The sequence below is a fragment of the Aotus nancymaae genome, unplaced genomic scaffold, assembly GCF_030222135.1.
Source record: "Aotus nancymaae isolate 86718 unplaced genomic scaffold, 86718_ANA_hifiasm-v0.15.2.pri h1tg000011l, whole genome shotgun sequence".
Lineage (NCBI taxonomy): Eukaryota > Metazoa > Chordata > Mammalia > Primates > Aotidae > Aotus > Aotus nancymaae.
Window position 1 is genome coordinate 28,874,184 of NW_026988422.1, and position 25,545 is coordinate 28,899,728.

Sequence of the window (25,545 nt, forward strand, 5' to 3'; positions counted from 1 at the left end):
TTTCTTCTATGTTTGATAAATGAGGAAACTGAATCCAAGTGGTTAAGAGACTTAACTAAGATCTGTTTGTTAATGACATTCAATACTCAGCAAATCAAAACATCTTACCCTTGAGAAATGTTTGTGTTAAAGCAAAGAACAAAAAGGCAGTAGCAGATGTATGTAAATTTATTCAAAAAATATTTTCAGTGTCCAAACTATGCCGTGCATTATGGTAGCTAAAAGGAAACAGGGTCCCTGCTTTTGAGGAGCTTAGAAGCATGAAATAGTAAGTAAATAAAACAGCAAAAATATGAAAAAGTAGGATGACAATAGAAACAACTACTTTACTTGGGGAAGCTGGAAAGGCACAAGAGAGGAAGTGAAATTTAGGTTAGGCAATGAAGGATGAATAGGAATTTTCCAAGGAGGGTTCAGCATGTTTGGAGGAAGATATTATAATGGCTTCAATTCCAGAGGGCTGAACTTCAGGTAATTTTGTGGCACCCAGAGGGGATAGCCAAAGGGCAAGTACAGCATCAAAAAAGAAAATTGAAAAAAAACAGATATATGTGGTACATGCCCACAGAAAGTAGTGCTGAAAGAAAATGTTTTCATTTTTCTACCAGATTGGAAAATGCTTTGTATAAAGGTTTACAATTAATTTACTTTTAACAATATGGACAAGGAAGTTTTCTTTTCTGAATCATGATGGAGAACTCCATTTTCATTGATAGCAATGAAACAAAAAAAGAGAATAGGAAATATAGCTACAAAGGAAGTGAGTTTCAACATAGTGAGAATAAAGTTACTCAGTGTTAAACTTCCTATCTTCAACTTGTAGATACATATGTTTAACCTACAACCAATAGATAGATTCTCAAGGTTTAAAGAGGATATACCCTAGTTTAACATTACTGGAAAATCAGAAGTAAAGAGGTAGCATTAGCTTTGAACTTTCTTGAGATTGCCTGCTTAATAATAATATTATTCTCATATAAATATGAAAGTGACTTCTTGATACTTGGTAAGCACTTTGAAGTTCTTTTATCCCAGTAGAGACAGGTAGTTTCATTTGGAGTCTAGGCAGATCAGGATTACTCTGTAGTGAGAGAAAGTGCACACAATACAACAGGCTGCACTTGCATGAGACAGTTCCGCTATGATCTCTTGGACAATGTGCCCAGTGAGCCTGCCTCCTCCATGCTCCCTCTGCTACCCACAGACTTCCACTCCTGGTGTCTCATGGAACACAAACATAGACATCATCGCCTCAGCTTCCACATACACTTAAACATAATACCATGCACATGATAGCAGCTTAGTAACTATTTTTTGTTTGATAAATGAAGCCAAAACAAGAATTACAATTTTTAAAAAATAAATTTGAATCAATAATACCTAGCAACACTGCCTGCTCACATGCTTAGGATATATATTTGGAAGCCTCTTAGCAGGCATAGATCTTGGAGAAAACTTCTTATAGGTACTCCTTCCTTTTTACCCATCTCTTTGAAAGTTTCAACTTGAAATTTTGAATAATATCCTGGATAATCTATTTGGTTGATGTTAACCTCTAATACTACATTTAAACTTACTGAACAAAATGATCGCTCTCTGTCCTGGGGCTTCTATTTTGAGTTTTCTCTTGGCACCATTTTAGCATGCACTTAAAAATGGGATTTTTTTTGTTTTGTTTTTTGAGCTTGGATGAGATGCAGAATAATTTTCTGTTATGCATGACTGAGAGGCAGGAAAGATATTTCAGAAAAACAAAGCTGTCTCTAAGTGGTTATAAGAATAATTTGAGATAGGACCGCTAGAGAATTTAATTTTAGCAGTATTAATATGTGGAACAAAATACTAAAATGTTGCTTTCATACTTTGTGGTATATTGTTAATCATACATAACAGCTATGATTAGTTCAAACTTTGGTTGCATCTAAAGAATTCTCTATTTTCCTGCATTATTCTGTAAATATAAGCTGAATAAAAGCATTTCAGTCTAATGTTATTAATTATCTCATCCTTTAGTCACAGATAAATCCCATAGAAATGTCTTTTGTAAATGTACTCTAATAAGGACCCCAGAACATTTAATTTATGCACAAAAGTCGCTATAATTATTTCTCCTGGTAGCTTGTTTTAACACATTGATAGCAAGAAAATCAAGAGCCTCCATTAAAAACACAGAGCCTGAAAATAAAAAAAAACCAAGACTTATATACAAACTATTCAAGGATATTGTTCTCTTGGGCTGTTGGTCAGCCTCTCTCCAGTTTAAACTGCCTCTCAGCAAAAATGCCAAGGTAGTTTCAGAGAGTATTACACTCAAAAATATTGCCTCTCTATATATTGGCAGGGAGCACTATCTGGGAAGGAATATAATATTGTCTCAGAAGCCTACAGAAATTGTTCAGTGAAAAATAATGAAGTAAATTCAATGTGGCAATTCAAAACAATGAAAGTAAAGGACTATTTTACAAAGGTTTTCAAAGCTAATTTGAAGTTTCCTTTTGAAAATTTTTGACTCCAGCATAGATCCTACTCCTTAAGGTTTGGTTAAAAAAAAAAAAAAGAAAAGAAAAAAAAATTTTTTTCTCCTTTGTACTGAATGCTTCAAAGAAACTCTTGAGCATTAACTTGTGGTACTGTGAGATAATTCATTTTAAAGCTAATTGTGAAAGCAAGGTCATCGTTTAAAGAAAATCAATGGACAGTTTTCCAGATAATCATGGAACTGATGTATTCTCTGTTCTCTTTCTCCTTAACTTCTTTGTACCACTAAATACAATTGAAAACATTTGTTCCTTATCCTGTGGTCATAGCACTTACCTTGTTCTTTACCTTTCTCTCCAACCATGTTCTAGCTTCCTCATTTCTATGTTACCTTCTATCCCCCTCTGATCATTAATTCACCATCAAAATCTTAGCCATGTAAAGTTATGGGATTCTCTGTCTCTTTAACTTTATGATTTCCCACATTAAATCTAATCCCGACTGTTTTAGTTCTAACAAAGGCACACTTACTCTTCCAATCGCTTAGAATTACAACCTCAATCAACTGATTACCTCATATTCATGCCCCATATCTAGTTAGACACCAGCCCCTCTGGATGTTTTCATTGTAGTGTCACCTAACAATATTCATTTCTGTGTGATGGGACTTTATAATAAGTATATATTAATTATTTAAACACGTGCACAAAGTACATCTCTACTATATTCACAGACAATACAATTTCCTATAGATCTTTATCTTGCAACTATCTCTTTCTTATCTCATTGTTAAGCTTTCTATTCATCTTTACTTGATTTCCCAGCTCATTTCACATGTCCTCAATCTCCCACTTCTATCCTGTCCATGTAGACAACTTCATATATTACTTGACTAAGAAATATTGAAGCCTTCCAATGTGAGTTTTCCCCACTTACATTCTTAAAAACTCTCAATATTTTACAAAATCCTTATTCATTCTTCACTTTCTTCATTTTCCAAGTGGCCTTGGTTCTTTGCCTTTCTATCTGTTCTTGGATCTTCGCCTATCAATCAATCATCTTTTATCCCTCTCTGGCATCTTCTACCTCTTCCTGAAAAAGCAACTTCTTCCCTTCTACCTGCAACATTCTCAAGAACTTCATCTAAGAAAAAAGGGCCTTCTTTTAACTCTGCTAATCTCTCGAGCTGCCAGGCCAAGTCTCCCTTTCCTTCACACCACTCTTCTTGAGTGAGCTCTGCCTCCTCTTCCTAACTTCCCACTGACTTCTCAACCCCCTGTATTATTTTCAGTCTTGAGCATTCTGTTGAAACAGCAGTCTTGAAGGCCATCGCTTAATTACTAAAGGCCAAATCCAATAGCCTCACTGCAGTTCTTAGTCTTCTCAGCTTCTCTGACACATTTGCCACTGCCAACTGCCTGCTCATTCTCAAAATTCACTCTTCTGTTGGCCCCTGTGATTCTCCAATCTCCTGAGTCCCTTTCTACTTTCTTGAACCTTATTGGGTTTCATTTTTGGCATGTCTTCCTCTTTCTGTCCTTTAATTATAGATTTTTCCCAAGGCTTTCTTGTTAACCCTTCCCTTCTCTCTGTGGGTACCTTCAACTCAACATATATAAAATGTAGCTTACCACTCTCCCTATAAACTCCCCTTTCTTGCCTGAATTTTGTTTTATCGATTTCCTTTCATATTAAAAAAAAATCCAATAGAATTATTCTACTTACTGTCTCCAAACACAGCTCAACTATTACCTCCTAGATATTTTAAGTTATCCTCATTACTGGAATTACTTTCTTCTCTGTTTCTAGCCATCAAAATACTATGTAACTTTTCAGATTTAGGTGTTGAGTCTCCGTTGTTCCATGGCCTGACGACTTCTCTCCTCTGACTCCTACATCACTGATGGTCCCTTTCTTTGATTCACATTTAACAGATTGTTACTTATGACTCATTTTTTTTCATGCTTTCATTTAACTTTTTAACGTGTCTATAACTTATTTACTAAATTTGATTGTAATTCTTTTTCAAAAGCATCACTCATAGATTACCTCTCCTCAATCTACCTCTCTTATTCATGTATTCAAAGCACGTTTGTAAGGTATATATTTGTCTTGGTCTGTTCAGGCTGCTATGACAAAAATGCCATAAATTAGGTGACTTATCATAACAGAAATTTCTTTCTCACAGTTCTGGACACTGAAATTGAATTTTACAATTGAAATCATTTCAATTATAAAGGCAGGAAATCCAAGGCATCTTCCCAAGGCTGGGAAGTCCAAGATCAAAGCACTGGCAGATTTGGTGTCTGATTAGGGTCCACTTCCTGGTTCATAGAGAGCCGTCTTTTCACTGTAACCTCATATGGCAGAAGGGGAAACAAAGTTGTTTTTTTTTTTTTAATAAGGATATCAATTCCATTTATGAGGTCTCTATCCTTATCACCTAATCACCTCTGAAAGGCCCCAACTTCTAATGCTATATCACACTGGGTGTTAAAATATCAACATATGACTATTGAAGACACACAAATATTCAGTCCATAGCAATACTATATGACAAACACAATGTCAGACTCTGGGAAAAGATACATATGACATGTTCCTGTCCATGGAGGAATTTGCTATCTAGTAAAAGTGTTAGAAATAAAAACAAATAGGTACAGCAATGTTAGAAGTGTTTAGAGATGTATATGGTAGGCTTTGGGCACACAAGAAAGCAATGCTTTAAGGGAATTAAAATTTTTCCCAAAAGATACCACTTGGGTTTATTTTTAAAGGAAGAACAATATTTAAGAAGGTAAACAATGATGAAAAGGTGTTCCAAGCAGAGCAAAGATAAGTCGTCTAACAATTATACAATTAATTTTCAGAACACAAGTAATTACACATGGGAATATTAGGATAGTGACAGGAATTTGGAAAGACAAGAATCACAAAAGGGTTTAAATATGAAGCTAAGGGTTTTGGTTCTATCCTGGGGACAATGGGAAGCCATGGCGGGTGGCGGATTTTAAAATACAACCTTTTCATTTAAGTCATACATACAGAAAGGTGTACAAATCATAAGTTTACAGTTCAACGAATTTTCACAAAGCAAACACACCTGTATAAACAACACATAAATTAGGAAAGAAAATACTATCAGAACAAATGAAAAGATTTTAAGCAATGGAAATATATTATCAGACTTACATTTTGAAAGATCTTTCTGGTGCACTGAGGAAGAAAACTGTTGGCAGGGAAATCATTTCAATTGTAAAGGCAAGAAATCATAAAGGCCTTAAAGTAGTGGAATTGTGAATAGAGAGGAAGGATTATGTTTAAGAAATATTTAGGGCTGAGTACAGTGGCTCACGCCTGTAATTCCAACACTTTGGGAGGCCTAGCCAGGCAGATCACTTGAGGTCAGAAGTGAACACTAGCTTGGCCAACATGGCGAAACCCCGTGTCTACTAAAAATACAAAGATTAGCCAGTTTTGGTGGTGTATGCCTGTGATCTCAGCTACTCGGGAGGCTGAGGCATGAGAACTGCTTGAACCAAGGAGGCGGAGGTTGCAGTGAGCTGAGATCGCACCAGCCTGCACTCTAGCCTGGGTGACAGAATAAGACTCTCTGTCTCAAAAAAGAAAAAAGAAAAAATATTTAGGAAGCAAAATTAAGAGACTCTTTAATAAATCAATGTGTGAATTGATGGAGAAGTGGAATCTAAGACATACAACTGGGTTAATGACGGTCATGGGTAGTTTGCAAAGACAACCACAACAACCCCTCCCATTCATGAGCAGATATTATTTTGAAATTGACTTTGCCACTTCTCAAGTCAAGAGGTAGAGTCTATTTCCCCACCAGTGAAATCTGGGCTGGCTTTGGGACTTGCTTTGACCAATAGAATTTGGCAGAAGTAGCATTGTGTGACTTCTGACGATAGGCTTCAAGGGGCCTAGCAGCTCCTGCTTTTGTCCTCATGGACACTGCCCAGAGTCTGCCATAAATAGACACTAGTCTAACCTTCTAGAAAATAAGAGAAAACATGGTATGAGGACCATAATGTGGGCCGGGGTAGGGGTAGGAGAAGGCCCTATTCAATTGACCCTAGTCAATAGCCAGAACCAACTGTAAAATAAATGCATGATGCCATCTTGGGCCTTCCATCCCAAATGACTTTCTAGCTTAATGCATGAGTAATCCCAGGAGAAAAATACCAGCACTGCCAGCCAACCAATGGAATCATGAGAAAGAATGATTTGTTGTTATCTGGGGTGATGTGTTATATAGCAATAGATAGCTAAAATAGAAATTTGTACTTGGAAGTAGAACAGAGTGATACCATAACAAAAACCTAAAAGATGTATATAGCATTTGTTTGGTGACTGGCAGCTGATGGAGGCTGGAAGGCAGTGAGGAGAATGTCAGTGAAAGCCATTAGGCATTGTTATTAGAAGCAGGAATAGGGTGACTTGTGTTACAAAGTGGTGGAACAACTAGCAAACATATCACTTGTAGTAACTTATTATAGAAGATATATAATTTGCCTACCAAGATTTTGGATTTCCAGGCAGAACATGGAACTTACCAACTGGCCTTTTTAGCTGGGTATGATAAAGAATTGTAAAATAAAGATGAGCTAAAAAGGAAATTGTTCCATTTATCAGTATAATTTACAGGAAAAATAGATGGGTCAGGATTTGTCAAGTTGGACAATAAAACTGTTACTCATCCCCACTCTCTTCAGAAGCCAACAGATTTTCAAAGTTAGAAGTGGTCACAAGGTAAAGATCAAACCAAAAATGTGGTTTATTGTCAGATCCCTCATTAAGACCACTGAAAGATTTTAGATAGTGGCTAGAACATACATTCAGCAAAGAAAAGAAAAATCTTCCAAGAAGCTAAAGTTACTATTCTATGGCAGCCTTATGAATAGCTCAAGGTAGAGAGAAAGGTCTGTCTCAAAAAGAATTACGGATGTGACTGACTTGTGGGACATGGAATGAATCCAATCATATTTATAGGAAACTCACAATGTTTTAAGAAAATTATATGACCTTGGACTAAAAGGTACAAATATCATTCAAAATAAAAAGTGAGCTCTGGGCCCTAATTTCCTATTGGCAAGAAGCAGACTGAGAAAGCTACTCAGCTGCAAACATGGTTCACTTCTTAAAGAAAAACAAGAAACCAGAATGTGAATGAGGAGCCCTGAGTATAGAGCCAAGAGATGGGAGAACAATGGGTTAGGCAACCATTGAAAAAGAAGAATATACTCTGATTAAAGAATATTTCTGCTGAGAAACAGGAGAAACTGGTGACATGAACCTGGCTACAGAATTGCTACAGTCTAGTTGTTGGTCTTCCTCCTTTTGAATGGGAGCATCTATTGTAATGATCTGTTGGGTGTGTGCAGTGCAGAGAGCTGGGTCTTTTAAATTCACAGATCTCTGGAACAGGATCCACACCCAGGACAAGATTAAATGTACAGAAAACTTATTTAGGGAAATACCTGTGAGAGAACATGGTAAGGAAGCCTATAGAGGTCAGGATGCATGAGAGTATGCAATGCCATTCTGACCCCAAGTGAAGGCGAGAAGGAAGGAAAGGTGGGTGGAAGCATCTTAGATTGTTGTGTGGTTGTAAGGAGTGTTTGGCAAGGTCACCAGAGAAGCCTCATGCCAACAACACTTCTCATAGTAGTCCCTCATCTCCAAAACTTAGCCTTCCATTGTATCCCTTCTGCACCGTCACTGGGAGCCGCCCATGGGATGTTGGAGCAGTGCAAATGTGGGAATGATTACGAAGCCCAGCAGCCAGCTGTGCATAAATCAATTACACTCCCTACTGTCACTGATCTGAGAGATGCCTTCATGTAGCCACCACAAACCACCGCCTGATGATTCTCAAATCCTAATCTCCAGGCCTAGCTTCTGTTTGAGAATTAGAACGATAGTTTTTATTGTCGCCAATTATGTTCAACAGATGCCCCAAATGTACCTCATTAATAAGCCATTATTAAGTCCCTATTATCCACCAGACATTGTATTATTCTGAACAGAGAGATATATATGTAATAAATAATTACAAATCATATGTTCTTTCAATGAGTATTGACTGTGAGCCTATTATATACCAGGCACTGGTAGAAGTGCTGGAGATGTAACAGTAAATAAAACATGACGATGTGCTCTACTTGGATGACGGGTGCCAGCTGGATAAGTCAAATAAATAGCAACATAATTATCATACAATGTAGTATGTGAGTGAAAAAATACATACTCTATAGCCTAAGGTACAAATAGGAGCAGTTCATGTGACAAAGGGGAAAGGCAGGGTTTTCCAGATTCTTCTAACAGCATAGGCAATGATATGTAACAACACAGTTTGTGAAAAACTACCTGATCTCAGTTGTTGCAACTGGCAAGTTTAGTAATTGAGGTGAAAAATAACAAGTCCTGAAGTTGAATGTTTGCCAAATGCAGGAACAGTTATGAAAGGATAAAGAAGGTGTGGAAAAAATGGGAAAGATATTTAAGAAATACAATTGTGAGGGTTTGGTGAATGATTGGATTTTGGGTTGCAGAAAAAAAGGAATCCTCTAAGTCTCAACATGTCCAACACTTGTCTTACTCCCTGTATTTCATCTCTTCCTTATACCACCATTCACGAAGGTACTCTAGTTGGAAACCATAGAGCTTGGTATGCACACTGTAAATGCATATTGAGTAAATTAATTACTATGAGTCAAAAACATGAATGGACATCAAATTATCAGGGTTCTTAGCTGCAATCACAAAATCCATTCTGGCTAATTTAAGCAGAATAATGATTTATCAAAGGGAATTAAATAGCTCACAGAAAAAAGCGGAAGCTGGAGAAACAGATTGAAAGTTGAGCTGTTAGGAATAATGCTCAAAACCAAACGGTAGAACTGGATGAGAGGAAATGGTGCCTCCACCTCCAATGCTAAGAACTGAGCACTACGAATTTGACCGAAATGGCTGCTGCAGCTGGCACCACTACCACTCTTCATCACATTTTGCCTTCCCAACACCACACTGCTGCCACCCACAGCAGCAACAACAAAGTCTTACGTGAAGCCTGTTTCCTTAGGCATCAAGTCTTGTGTGGGCTTGTCTGATTGGTGGAAACTGAGTCACTTGTCTGATTCTCAGCTTCATGGGAGACTGAGGAATTTGAGTTTTATCTTCAAAGTCAGAATGTCTATGTTGAGAAAGTGGAATTCAATGTGAGAAATTCCCCAAATATGGAAAGTATCCAAGCCATAATGGGCAGTCATGCAGATGATGTGCATAACTTCACTCATCTTGTGAATCTCATCTAACGATTAACTTAAATGCGTATTTAGAAAAGGTACTAAGCAAACCATCCAAAATTAAATAGGAATAGTCAGTCTTAAAGTACACACTTCAGAAGTTAAGACCCCTTTAAAAACTGTGAGACTATTCCCTGCTGCAAACAAAGATAGTGTGTCACAAGTTTTGATTGCAACTAATGTGTGACACTGTTTTAAATAAATAGATAGGTCTATGTTCCTCAAAACACACTCTCATTCTCCAGCCATACCAAGTTGGCTGACAATTTCTTCCATTTAGTGGGTTCCATTATTTATCTTGTATTGAATAACAGTCTATTTTCTCTTTCTTCTTCAAATTGAACAGTTTTGGAGTGCTGTGTATCATTCTGTCAGCTACCACTGCTAGTTCTTGAATAAAATTTGCTCAAATGTTTTATAGTCTAATCCAGTGCTTCCAGTAGAACTGTCTGTGATAATAGAAATGTCGTATATCTGTAGTGTCTGATCAGAAACCACTAGCCACATGAAGCTATGGAGCCCTTGAAATGTGGCTACTGCCAGGGTGAGATTGAATTATTCATTTAAAATTTTAATTTAATTGTAATGTATCTAAACTGAAATAAATAGTCACATATGACTAGTGGCTAGTTAGTCATACAGTTCTCAAGCTTAAATATTCAAAAAATAATCCTAGGCTATTCAACTTTCAGCATTGTTTCCTTTACCTCTCTTCATCTAAAATATTACTAACTCTAACATCTGGGATTGGGTCGTTCTCCCCTTCTTTAAAGTTTATTGATAGTTTATTCCTTGGCATCAAGTTACATAACTGGCTCCTTTATTGGAATCAATCAGTACTGGACACAATCCAATGACAGAATCGAGATGACCTAGACAACTGGCTATAAGGTTCCTTGATCTATCCCAATCTCAATCTCACTAGAAAAAGAATTCAGTAATTAACAGTGAAGTGGATTATACAAAAATATTTGGGCCAGGTTATATACATATCCATTTTAACAAAAGAGGGATAGATAATTCACATTAATTACACATATGCTTAAAAGTCTAGTCATAGAGAAATATGGCCACAAAACTATTAATGCAAATATGCGTCACTACAATTGTAGGATTTAAAAATTTAGGTTTTAAAAAAAGACAGTAGTAATGAAAACCACACCAAAGTAAGTCAACACTGATAAGGCACCTAGAAAGCAACTCTCACTCACATGCACGCTCTGTAGGAAACTGCTTCCCAGTCAAACAATATGTGGCAGCCTGAATTCTTAGCAGAACCTAAATTGATTTTAGTTTATAAACACAAAATTTTATAACTCATATGAGAGAGCAGTTAAATTGAACGCAAATTTACATCCACATAAGTTGCACATCACTCACCTGGAAAACCTGAAGGAAGGACGTGCTTTGCTTTAGATTGATTCACAGCCTTAACCAAGGACTCTCACACCTTAAGAACCCCTGCGCTGGAGAGGACCTTAATTGAATGTGTACTCTACCATTGTGTTCTCCTCATTTGGGCCATAGTCTGCAGAATATAAATAGATAAATAAGCAGATCAGATAAGCAAGGGTCAGATACATGATATTTACCTGGAATGGACATTAAAATGCATCCTTATCTACATTGGGATCAGTTTTCTCACTCTTCTAAGATGTAATCTTCTCCATCATAAAAGCCATCTTAATCACTACAAATAAAATTAGGGAGGAAACAAAGTAGGGGGAACTGGATAACTCAGAGGGGTCTGTAAAAGTGTCATTCAGAGTATGGTCAAAGACATTAAAGCTATGTAACCTCTCCCAAATATACTTAAATCCAGCTCTGTTCCATGGCATTCTTTAAGAAAGTGAAATCTCCCAGACAGAAAATCATTTACTCATTTATTCATTCAACAATATGTATTGGGGCCCTGCTTAGCAGCCTCATCCTAGGTGAATAGAGAGAAGCATAAACACTGTTCCTAACTTCCAGGGATTACAAGCTACTCACTGACACTAATTTGCCTGACTCATTCGCAGCCTGAAGTGACAAAATTCTGTTCACCTTAGCATTAGGTGACACTCATTTTTTTAAAGGATGGTACATCACATCTAAATGTTCTAGAAGTTCTAATTCATTTAACTATTTTTATATTATTACAGTACTGAATAGAAACAAAATAACTAATAAATCATTTATTCATAGCAATAATCACAACATTATGATGATCAACTGGATAAATGATAATATTTCTATGATGAAAAATAAATATATAAAAGTCACCCCTGAACATGTAGAAAATTCAGAAGTCACATGGAAATCAAACATCAGATTCTTTTATTTTTTGAAGAGTAATATAAAATCCAATGTATTGAGAATAGTTTCGCAACCAGGGACAAAGATAATCTTTAGAAAAAGAGAACATTAAGCTAGTCTTAATATTTCTATATGTAAAAGATAGTGTTTGATGTGAGGCATAAATGAAAGTTTAATCACCCTCAATCTAATTTCCTTCCATAAATTCAATAGTAGGAACTACTTAACAGGCATTTTTACTGAGCAAGTCCTTACACTACCTGGAGGTAGAGAAGACTAAACCAATAAATTAATGCTGTTTCACATTATCTTTGTGAAAATCCTTAGAAGGTTTTCTGTGACACGTTCATGACAGATTCCCAAATATAAAAATATGGATAGCTGTCTGTCCAGAGAGACCACTCCTTATATATTTTCATATACTATAACCTCCAGCTTAGGAAGCAGACACAAGCAAATCTTTTACGCTCCTCTTTCATATACATTCATATTCTACAGCAGTAATCTCCAAGCGATGTGCACATACCCCTGCAGGGTACAAGATAATTCATCAGAATTATGAGAAGAAAATATTGGAACATCTGCTTGCATGTATATAAAAAATAAATAGATTAAGGTGACTACATACAACAACCCTCACGTGATCCACATGTCATATGGTCATACATGTACATAACACAAGAGGTCTCCAGAGGGAAGCAGAGGAGTTCCATACACTGAGGAACTGGTATTGGCAACCCCACCCAATCTTTGCCTCTAGCATATTGCAATAAATTGTTGTTTACATGCACTTTGTTAAATGTATTTAAAAATTATTTTATCTTCATCCATAGAATCCCAGGCACCAGAGTCTAGCTGTCAAAAGCAGAGTTACTAAAGCCAAAATGGCTAGGTCCAAATCTTGCATGATTTTGAACAAATTTATTGTCATTAAACTTCCCTCTGGCTTACCTATCTCATCTGTAAAATGGGAATAAAACCTAACTCACAATGTCATTAGGAAATTAAATTAGTTAATATTTGTAATAAAGAGCTTAAAGTAGCTTGCAGCAAATAGTAAGCACCATATAAATCTCTGTTAAATAAATATGTGCTCATGAGATGACAGTATGCCTGAAAATATGTTGCACTGCAAAGAGATTTGATGGTTAGCTTGTGGCAAAATATTTCAAACTCTTGTCAAATTAAAGATGAATTATATTTTAATGTTCATTAGTAGAATCCCAGGCATCCAAGTCTAGTTGTCAAAAGCAGAGTTGCTAAAGCCAAAAGGCATATACTCCAAATTTGCTGATATTTTTGTGATAAGTGGCTGTTAATATTGAACATTCTAGCAGATATTAAAAAATGAAAAGAAAGTTGGCTGATATTTTCTGTGATGTCAAGTGCCTCCTACAGATATTTTATACACACTAATATGTCCTATCAAGGTAAGGGTGATACTTGAGCAATGAGTAAGAAAGTAACTGCTTCTTTTTGAGTGGTATGAAAGCAGTCTATTGAAAACGAGTGTTTAGAAAGATTGTTTCTATCGTTGTGTGATTTTTTTTTTGCAAAAAATGGTATGTGTCATCCATTAGCATTTTAATTTTTACACACAAAAAAATGAAAACAGAAGTTGATAATTTGCTTTTTAAAAATCCAAAAAGTTGCACTGGAGTTTGGAACTGTTTGAAAAAATTTAAAGGCAACAATATCCCATTTGTACTTTATATTTGTATTTATTTTTTAAAGTGGGGCTTATTTTATCTTTGTCACCCTTTGTATGCCCATGCTGTATTAGTCTAGAAGAAACATGTATATAATTTATAAATAAGTAAATAAGGGCTATATAATGAAAATATACTTTTAATAATGTGGGCACATGATTAAAAAAAAAAAAAAGACCACCATTCTACTATCTGGAAATGGTAATCACTGAATGCCTTCTATGTGCCAGGAACTTATCATACATGATTTTATTTAATCCTTACAATAACTCTAAGAGATAGGCAATAATATTACTTATATTTTACAGAATAGGAGATTAAGGTTAAAAATGTGTTAAATAATTTCCCCAGAACCATAGAGCATGTGTGTGATCGAATCAGGTTTGGAAGAGAGTTTTATCTGGCTCCCAGGGCATAATCTTGGCCATGCTTAATTGTCAATTTCCTAAATACAAAACAGAGGGACTGTGGTGGTATTTCACGGCAAAATAACTTGAACAGAATAACAGCAGAAAATTCAGATTGCTTAACTTATAGTAAAGACATTTAACTATACTTTGCTTACATATGTGCAGCCTTCAACTTTCAAATGGTTTGTACTCTAAACTTGGAAATCCCTTGTTAGAAATGTAGAATGCATTTTATTCTGGCACCAGGATTAAAGATAGTGGCTGAATTTCTGGATTATACTATATATATATATATATATTCTCATAATATATCTGAATTACTAGCAATGAAAAATAGTAGAAAACTAAACTTCTGCAATGTCAATAATTAAACACATACACAAAATCAGAATATTAGCTGCTTAAGAAAAAGCATGTTTTAAAGTACCATGATAATGTATAGGGTAATTTTTTGCATGCTTTCAAAGGAATACTTTCTAATTTTCATGGACTGTAGAAGTAAATGGCATCAGTTCTTCACAATGCCTAATTTAACTTCAAAGTATATAAATTTAATTTTCTTGATAGAGGTGAATAATCAGTGTTCTCTTACTTTTATTAGAATTAAGGCTGTATTTTGGGCAAATGGAAAAATGGGAAAGTAAGCTAAGAGAGAGGGGTTGAGACTTTGATTTTCCTGAGGCAATTAGGAAAAGTTAGATGAAAAAGAGAAACAAAAATGAGATTAATGATATATGTATACTTGTGAAAAAAATCTATTGTCTTTAGTAAAGTTGGCTGATCCTTGGGATGTGGAAAATCGATGGGAGTATGGCCCACGCTTATTCAAGTCCATTCATGTGGTTCTGCTAGGTGCCCACTACATCGTGTGTTGTAATCTTGGTTAATGCATTTGGATGATGATGAGAACAGGTCTTGATGTTTGTGATGGATTATATTGTTTACTGAGAATGACCGCAGGGAACACCGAGCTGGCCTTGAGCAGAAAACTACTCAGGGCATTCTAAAATAGTAAACAATATATGGATTTCATGCACTAGTTAAACCAGTTCTTAAAACACAGTATATGTGACTCAGCTCCCATTGCTCCCTCGTAAAGAATGCTTTCTAGTTTATATTTAATTAGTAGTGAACAGGCACTAGCTGCCTGCCTAGTTTATCTTTATTCTATGAAAAAAACATAGAACACCTGCTTGTTAAAAATAATCACTTGTTCACAAAGAATAAATATGTGGGTCAGAGTCTGCTCTGGGCTCTCAGCTCAGAATGCTATTAGCCCCCTGATCCCACTTTGCACTCTATCTTTGTATCTGTTTCTTAATTCCTTCAGCATCATGTGGGTTGGGGTCTCCACGATTGAGCTGGTCTTTACAGGATGATATAGTGCCCCTTCTCCCAAGGTTGCCAGACACTTGGCTCTGTTGGTCCAGGCAGTTTGGTTGATGGTGATAGTGGGACTGGAAAGAATGGGCAGTGGGTGTCCATGATGAAAGGATGTCATCTAATGTCTCTAATGCCAGAAGAACAGACGCAAGGTAGTTTTGATTGCAGTGAAGAACCAACACCCAAATTATGTGTCCAGGATTTTAAATTCAGGAAACACTTAAGATGTAGCATAATTTTTTCAATGAATTCAATGAGCAACCTCCACTGAAATATTTTGCCAGACATCCTTTGAATACTCTCAGTATTCTCTAATTCACAAGAGGAAAAACATTAGAATTGGAATGGTTTTTGAAGACCAGGTCATTCTCCTTCTCTCCCTGCACCACCTCCCCCCATCCCCCGACCATGGAGTGTCCCTTTTGTTGTCCAGGCTGAAGTGCAGTGGCCAATCTCCACTCACTATAACCTCTGCCTTTGGGTTTCAAGAGATTCTCCTGCCTCAGCCTCCCTAGTAGCTGGGATTACAGGCATGCACCACCCCAAACGGCTAATTTTTTGTATTTTTAGTAGAGACAGGGTTTCACCATGTTGGCCAGGCTGTTCTCAAACTCCTGACCTCTTGATCCACCCACCTCGGTCTCCCAAAATGCTAGGATTACAGGCATGAGCCACCAAGCCTGGCCCATTCTCCTTATCTTTAAGAGAAACTTATTTGATTTATTTTCTATGTCAGCTTTCCCAAATTGCTGAGCTTAGAAATATACTGCCTACCTCCATTTTTTTTACAATATACATTAAAATGTATTGTAATTTAACTTCTTAACCCATATCCTCTATAACCTTAAGATAGGGCATAAATTAATATGACTTACCCCCTTCTTTTTTGAAACTCTTTTCTTCTACTTAACTCTTCTTACTCTCCTACTATGTAAAATGCTCATTTCTGTCTCTCTCTCTGACTATATATTTACTACACTTCTAAATTTAAGTGTCCCTTGACATTCTTCTTCCAGCTCTATTTTTCTTCCTTACACTTTTCCATGGGATGTCATCCACACACTACTTGAGCAATTACTACCATTGAATAACTCCCTGATGTACATCTCTATGTACCCCACATTTATATATCTTGACCTCTAAAGTCTCAGTACTTTCCATCAACATCTGACCGTAAATCAACTTGCCAAATTCAGTAGATTCTATTTCCTCAGTGATTTTCCCATTCAGTCTCTCTACACAGTCATACCGTCATCTCAACAATTTGGAGGCAATAATGACTTCCATCCTGGGATGTCAAATACTGCCTGCTTACAGCTTTCCTCTGTGGATTCTTTTGTTCAAGTAACCTTCCACAAGCATTTTCTGAACATATAGTATCCTTGTTCAAAAATGTTTGACAGCTAACAAGATTGTATACATATAGGTAAAATGTATACACATGTCTATATATGTGTGTGTTTTATATTATACAGGTATACAGAAATTAGTTTCAATGACTTTTGATATGACATTCTCTCCTCAATATGATCACAGCCGATGAATATAATTTAGCATATTAGTTAAGCACATGGACTCTGAAGCCTGATTATCCGGGTTTGAAACCCAGCTCTACGAATCAGTAACTATAACAGACAGAATTCTAACATGGCTCTAAGAGTCCTGGCTCCTCATGCACACACACCTTCTTCCAGTTATTGAGTCAAACAATAATCTAGGCACTGCCTGTGAAGGGATTTTGTAGAAGCAATTAAGGTCCCAACTCAGTTACCTTAGGATAGGGAGACCATCCCTGTGGGCCTCATGTAGTCAAACAGGCGCTTTAAAGACTGAGAGCCTCCTCTAGTGGCTAGTACACAGGCAAGTCAAAGAGTCAAAGCATGGAAAAGATTCGATGTGCTAATGCTGACTTGAAGATGAAGAAGGCCACACGGTGAGGCATATGGGCAGCCTCTGAGGGCTGAGGTGGCCCAACTGACAGCCAGCAAGGAACAGGGACCTCAGACTTACAGCTGCAAAGAAATGAATTCTGCCAACAATAAGAATGAGTTTGAAAGCTGATTTCTATCCCCACACTCCAGATGAGAGCTCAGCCTACGTGACACTGCGGTTTCAGCCATATGATACCCTGTGAACCTAGCAGTGCTGTGCTGGAATTCTGACCCACAGAACTGGCGGCTAACAGATGGGTGCTGTTTTAAACTGCTAAATGTGTGGCAATTGGCTACACAGAAACAGAAAATGGCAGCTATCTCTCCCGAGTGGCAATCCAAGAAACAGCAAGGAGGTAACTGCAATGATTTTTTGTAGAAAAACAATGCCAGAGTCTATTTTTTAGAAGTCAGCAAGTCACTAAGCCCAGCCTACACTCAATGAGACAGAAATAAGGTACCACTCCTTAAAAAAAGACTATCAAATGACATATGGATATATTTTTAAATTACCATAATAAGCCAGGCATAATGGCTCATGCCTGTGATCCCAGTACTTTAGGAAGCTGAGGTGGGAAGATAGCTTGAGCCTGGAAGGTCAAGGCTTCATTGAGCCAAATTTGTACCACTCCAGCCTGGGTGACAGAGGGAGACCCTGTCAAAAAAAAAAAAGAAAGAAAGAAAGAAAGAAACAAGAAAGAAAGAAAGAGAAACCTACCATGATAATAGTAACCATTAACATTTTTTCTTATTTTGACTATTGCTAGGTAATAGGTTATGTAACCCAAAAAACAACCTTCTAAAGTAGGTAGTATTTTTACATACCTTTTATAGATGAGGAAAGTGAAGTACAGAGAAGATAAGTAATTTGATCAAGATCATGGCTGGCAGCTGGCTGTGCTAAATGCCAGTCTCCAAATCTCAACTCTGAAGCCTGAGCTCCCACCCACCATGTTAATTATGCCTATGCATTTGAAAATATACTTCATAATAAAATTTGAGTAAAATAATAAAATGTTGGCCAATGAAAATGAAAATAATAATTGAGTGGATTTATAATTAGTTCAATGACCATTTTCAGAGATGACCAATTAATGGCTAATTCAAAATCAACCTGAAGTGAAGCTCTTCAGCTCATGCCTGTAATCCCAAAGCTTTGGATAGCCAAAGCAGGACCCTCTTTTGAGGCCAGGGGTTCAAGACCAGCCTAGGCAAAAAAGTGAGACCTTATTTCTACAAAATAACAAATAAAAAGAAATCAGCTGGGTGTGGTGGCACACTTGAGCCCAGGAATTCAAGGTTACAGTGAGTTATAATCCAGGCACTCCAGCCTGGGTCACATACCAAGACTCTGTCTCTAAAAAATGAAATAAGGCCAGCCTGGATGACATAGCAAGACTCTGTCTCTAAAAAATGAAATAAAGTCTACCAGGAAGGAAACATTCAGTGGTTTGTTTAAAATTCTATCACCTACATTTTTTTCTAAAAACAGTTTATTAATGCCTTGAATATGAACATCTATGGCATGCTTACCAAATTAATAAATGTTAAGAAGGCAGTAGAGTAGCTAATACACCAGCTGACATAATCAAGATCCTAAAGGTTCTCACAGTATATAATTATGGGTCAAATCTGACACAATGAAAATTTTAAATTATAAATTTAAAAATTCAACACTTGAATACTGACTTGATGAGAAATAACTTGATATGCACTTAAAATAAAACAATTTTAGGCAGGTGTTAGTTGACTCTAAACTCAATAGATGTCAACTCAGTGATATACCTGCCAGAAATTTGATTACAACCTAAGGTTGTATTAGAAGCAGAAGTGATGTTGCTCAGAACAGACCTACAGAAATAAATTCAGTACTGGTTGATACATTGCAAAGAGATGCAAGTTGCACGTGGTGGCTCATGCCTATAATCCCAGCACTTTGGGAGGCTGAGGTAGACAGATTGCTTGCACCCAGGAGTTTGATATGAGCCTGGCCAATGTACGGAGTCCCCGCCTCTAAAAAATTACAAAAATTAGCTGGGTGTGGTGGCACGCACCTGTAGTCCCAGCGACTCAGGAGGCTGAGGTGGGAGGATGTCTTGAATCCAGGAGTCAGAGGTTGAAGTGAGCTGAGATCACACCACTTCACTTCAGCCTAACAGAGCAAGACCATGTCTCAAAATAAACAGAAAAAGAGAAAAGGGATGCAGGAATGTACAACAAACAGATTCACTAGAATTGCAGGAGTCTTAAAAAGCATGGCAAAGGAGAAACAGTTGAAGGACTCAGTAATATCTAATTTGGAAAAGGGAAGAAAGAAAGGAGACTATATTTCCTGATTCACGTACTAGAAGAACCAACATGGAAAAAAATATTTCATTTTATTTTGTGTGGTTTCAGAATGCAGAACTAAAGTAAATGGATAGTTCTGAGGAAGCAGGTTTTTGAGCAGTACAAGAACTCTGATAATTTTAGTCACCTGACAGCAGTACAGGCTTCCTGAGAAGACAGTGACTTCTGAGTCACTAGAGGATTTCCAAAAGTCACTAGAGGATTTCCAAGGGCAGTTGAATGGCCACTTGTCAAACCTTGTAGGGAAGATCAATTTTGCAGGTGGAGTGTTGGAATAAATTACTCCATCACATTCGAACTGTAAATGTCTTCAATCCTATGCTATGATTCATTGATACTTCTTCAACCTTAACTTTCACTGTTTGGCCTACTAAACTATGCCTGTCAGCAAAGCATGGATACTCTGTATCCTCTGTAATTAGTTTTCATTTATTGGCTCTACACTTTTTCTCATCTTCCTTTCACCTTGACTGACCTTTGCCATCTTATGAGATTGGCAAAACCATAGCCATCCTTAAAGATCAAGCACAAAGCTATCTTATCCCTGATACTTTGTCTAATAATTGATCTAATTATCCTCTTCACTCTCTTAGTACTATGTTCATCTCTCTATTACAGCTTTACGATATTCTGTCTGGTATTATACGTTTTTATAGCTGTTTTTATTTGCTATAGAATTGAAAGCTACTTAAAGGCAAGGATCATAGACTGCTCATTTCAGCATCCATGTGCAATTTTAAATACAACTGACTGTGTCTCCCCTAACAGTAAATACTTATTAAATAGGATTTGACACAGTTGCTGCTTAAACTCAACAGTGAGATTGGAAGGATAATTTAAACATATTTTCTGATTAAATGAACTTCTGAAGCAGAATACTTATGCCACTCCTTCACTGACCCTACTATTAGTTCCTTTTCTTTTTTCTGCCTGATATTTTTTTGTTGTGCTAAAATATATAATATTACCATTTGACTTATTTTAAAGTGTACAATAGGGTAGCATTTAGTATAATTGTCACCACTATGTAGTTCCTTTTTGAGCATTCAAAAAAAGACCCCATGCCCATTAAACAATAACTCCTTATTCCTCTTCTCCCCAGCCTCTGGAACTACTAATTTGCTTTCTGTCCCAATCCTTCTATTTCTTTTGAGCTCTGACACAGTCCTGTGCCAACTGGTTGGTTACTCAGTAAATATCTGTAGAACTGAATTTTAATAAAAAGGCACTCTCAGAAAATACATGTGATGAAAGAGAAATAAAAAGACCAAGAGGGATTTATCGCTTAAAGAGTAAGTGATTTTAAAATAATATTGTTTATAAACATAAAGTTGTATAGAAAATGTGATTGCCAATTTGCCAAACACTTTGAAATGTACGTTTTCATGTAAATCTAAAAAAACACAAATAAGAAAGTAGCTATGCAAAAATATGTTGGAAGGAAGTCTTTCAGTCTAATTTTGTAATGGAACTTCCTAATTTCCCTCGCAATATGCATGAACAGTTAAGATAACAAAAAGACATCATAGGAATTACTTTTGAAGAACTCTTAGGTTTTCCATAAATTATTCACCAACTTAGCTTATTTTGTAATATTCAAAATACTATTGTTTCTGACTTTTTTTTCCTTAAAATAAAACCATTTAGTAAAGAAGGATTTCCCTTTTATGTGCTTGTGTGATTTCTGGAAGGTAAAGAATTCACAGGGGTGAGTTTCCCAAACCAGTTGTCACTTCTAAGCAACAACCCCACTTAAAATTCTGGCACTGGTTTGTTATCTCATCTGTTAATGGTCACAAAAGACTGAGTTTGGCTCATGAAAATGTTCCTTCACATTAATTTTCTCTTCCTCCATGGTAGCACCTGTACTTTTATAATTTTATAATATGTTTAATTTCTGCCACTGGAAGATCTACTGCTTCGTGCCTCAGTTTCTCCACCTAATATTTCAGTTCAATAGATTTTGTTACTTAAAGGAACTGTACATTATTTGTTCAGTACTAAGAGTTCTCTGAAGTGGGTTTACCAAAGTATAATGATGTGCAAGTGACAATTTAAGTTAATTAAATTCAGTGACATTAAACTAACCATAAAACTCCCAATGTGTAGAAAACGACTTATTTTCAATAAGCTCTATTTAGTATCATGAAATTGTAAAGGGTTGTGATTTAGTTAGGTATTATTTCAAACACTCTTGAGATCAAAATTAAGAGGATTCTTTTTTTCAAGAAAAAAGGCTGCTTTGCTGTCACGGTTACTGTCACAGTTATTTTTACTTGTTCTATCTTGTTCAAGAAATTTCTTGGGAGGGTGCGATGGCTCCAACCTGTAATTCCAGCACTTTGGGAGGCCAAGACGGGTGGACCACTTGAGGTCAGGAGTTCAAGATCAGCCTGGCCAACATGGTGAAACCCCATCTCTACTAAAAACACAAAAATTAGCCAGGTGTGGCTGCACACACTTGTAATCCCAGCTACTTGGGAGTCTGAGGCACAAGAATCGCTTGAACCAGGGAGGTGGAGGCTGCAGTGAGCCAAGATCCTGCCACTGCACTCCATCCAGCCTGGGAGACAGAGCATTTTCTTTCTCAAAAAACAACCAAACAAAAAGAAAGTTTTTAAGTCATATTTTGTTTCTTTGTATATCACAGGAAAAATATAATGAAGGAATTTCTTGATTACTCTAAATGGAAGAAGAGACAATATTAAATACATAAAAGACAGCAGGCTGGGTGTAGTGCCTCATGCCTGTAATCATAGCACTTTGGCAGGCCAAGGTGGGGGGATCACTCGAGCTCAGAAGTTCGAGACCAGCCTGGGCAACAATACCATCTCTACAGAAAAGCAGAAAAATTAGCCAGGTATGGTGGTGCTCACCTGTAGTCCCAGCTATTCAGGAGGCTAAGGTGGGAGGATCACTTGAGCCTGGGAGGTGGAAGTTGCACTGAGCCGAGATCACACTACTGTACTCCAGCCTGAACAAAAGAGTGAGACCCTGTCTCAAAAAAAAAAAAAAAAAAGTAGCAAAGAAAAGAAAACAGGGGAGGGTGGGGAAATCTTTCAAAAAGCAGCACTGAGTGTGGATTGAAAGGTGTGGTAGAATCACATGGCTAGAGAAGATGTAAATAGATTCTGTCTTTCTGGGCTTACCTTGACAAGGGTCTCAAACATGTGCATACCTTTTGCATTAGCAATGATCACTTCTACGAATTTATTCTATGGATATACTTGGAAAAAGTGAAATAAATGTATAAATAACAATATTCATTTAAGTGTTAGCTATAATGAAAAATGAACCCCAATTAAGCCTAGAAACAACCTAATATTCAAAGCTAGGTTATGAAATACCATATAACCAGTAAAAAAAATTATATAGCTCTATATTACTGTCAGGCAGAGAGATGACAACATAATACTTAATGATGAAAGCAGTTTACAGACAGTATGCACAGTCTGAGTCCATTGTAATTACATATATAAAAGAAGTTTTGTAAAGACAAAGAAAGACTATCGATAGGTGGAACATTTGTGGTGTTTTCTTCCTGTTTGCTTATCTATATTTTCCTAATTGTGCTACAATGATGATGGATTTCTCACATAATTTGAATGCAGAAATTTTAAATAATTTTTTTTCTAAATCTAAATTCTTATACAAATTATCTAAAACCCACTGCATTGTTCCCAGAGGACTATCTAAACTGCAAAAATAATAAATGCAGATAGATGGATGGATAGAATAGAGAATTATTTCCAAACAATAGCATATTAGAGTCCTGTTGCTACTCACACCACCTTGCCTCTTATTTAAGAACATTTGTGTCAGGAAAACTCCTGCTAAAATATTCAAAAATTAAATGACTTTATTAATTTTGAATGTCTTTATTTATTTTTAAATTCAATGTATTTTAATGTTTTATTTTATAAGAGATATACAGTAAGCCCATGTCTTAGTTCATTTGGATTGTGAGAGCAAAATACCATATGCTAGGCAGCTTATAAATGACATAAATTTATTTCTTAAGTTCTTGAGGCTGGGAAATTCAAGATCAAGGTGTGGGCAGATTTGGTGTCTGGTAAGGGGCTGTTTCCTGGCTTATAAATGGCATTTTCTGGCTATGTCCTCGAATGGTAGAAGGACAGAATGAGCTCCCTTAGGCCTATTTTATAAGGACACTAATCCCATGCATGAGGGTTCTGCCCTCAAGACCTAATCATTTCCCAAAAGCCTCCCCCCGCCCAATATAATTACCTTAGAGGTCAGGATTTCAACATATGGATTTTGTGGACACAAACATTCAGACCAAAACAGTCCAGTGCATTTTCAGCTACACAACATGACTAAGTGATTTTGGTGCTGCCCACTTTTTAGGGCTTAGATTGGAAAACTGCAATGGCTACACAAACATAGTAAATGCTCATGGATCTGCAGGTGACTATGGCTTAGCTGATCTAGGTTGGTTTGGCTGGGAAGTCATGCTTCCGGATTCAGGATGGCTGAACTTGGCTTCAGGCTTTAGATGGGGTTCAGGTCTGCTCCATTTGTGTTTCTTCTAGGGCCCAGGGTGAAGCAGCAGCAGCTATCTGGGCATGCTCTTCTTATGGCATATCCCTGGGGTACAAAAATTAAGCCAAGTCACCCAAATACATGAATAACTTCTTACTTCCATTGGCCAAAGTAAGTCACACAGCCAAGCTTAAAGTCGGTGAGCCAGGGAAGTATATTCTGTGCCTAGGGAAGGGAAAGTGATTAAATATTGGATAAATGATTCTCCTAATTATCACAGTAAATGAATCTGTGACTGGGAAGTAACCTACAAGTCATTGCATGGAAAACCATGTAAAAGGAGACTTTAATTTTGGCATTGAGAGAAACCTTAAGCCAGTTCTTGGGTGGGAATTTCCATGTTCTGTTTTGGCCTTAATTGCCCCTCTACTTTCTCTCTTTTTTATCCACTAAATATTCATGTTATCTTCATTTGCCCATATATGAGGCTGCTACACTATGGTAACAGACATTGGTGTACCAATATTATTATTACGTGCTGAATGTTTCTGTCTCCCCAAAACTCATGTTGAAACCGTATACTCCAATGTGATAGAGTTAAGAGGTAGGGCCTTTAGGAGGTGGTTAGGTCATGAGTGGGGAAGCCCTCATGTATGGGATTAGTGCCCTTATAAAAGGGCTCACAGGGGAGCTCTCCTCACCCTCTTTCTATCATATGGATACAATGAGAAGACCGTTTACAACCCAGAAGAGGGCCCTCACTAGAACCCAACCAAGCTGGTTCCCTGATCTTTGACTTCTAGCCTCCAAAACTGTGAGAAATAAGTTTCTGTTGTTTATAAGCCACCCAGTCTATGGTACTTGGTTATGGAAGCCTGAATTGACTTAAGACAATAGCTTTTGATAGGATGAAAAACATACGTTCTCAACATTACTAGGCAACTTCACAACCAGTCTACCCCCAAGAAAAGTCAAAATCAGTTGAATCATTCTCCAAAAGGGTAGCCAGTTTAAGGTAAAGGAGACAGTGGTCATAGAGAGGCATTTTTCCTCTGTGACCTTGAAGGGCTCCTGTTGTAGCTGAAAGAAGGAAACATAAGTTAAACATGACCATATTTAATTCTTTCCAGGTGGAAATTAAGAATGTCACTGGAAAAAA

At 36.9% G+C, this 25,545-nt stretch overlaps 1 protein-coding gene across 1 annotated transcript in view; it reads left to right on the forward strand.

The window, feature by feature from the left end:
• The first annotated feature begins 21,156 nt into the window (after positions 1 to 21,156).
• The window catches only part of STXBP6 (syntaxin binding protein 6), a 271,168-nt gene continuing 266,779 nt past the window's right edge, over positions 21,157 to 25,545 (forward strand). Inside the window, exon 1 of the mRNA XM_064374720.1 lies at positions 21,157 to 21,175. The gene's annotated coding sequence lies outside the window, so the exon portion shown is untranslated. The remainder of the gene's footprint in view (positions 21,176 to 25,545) is intronic.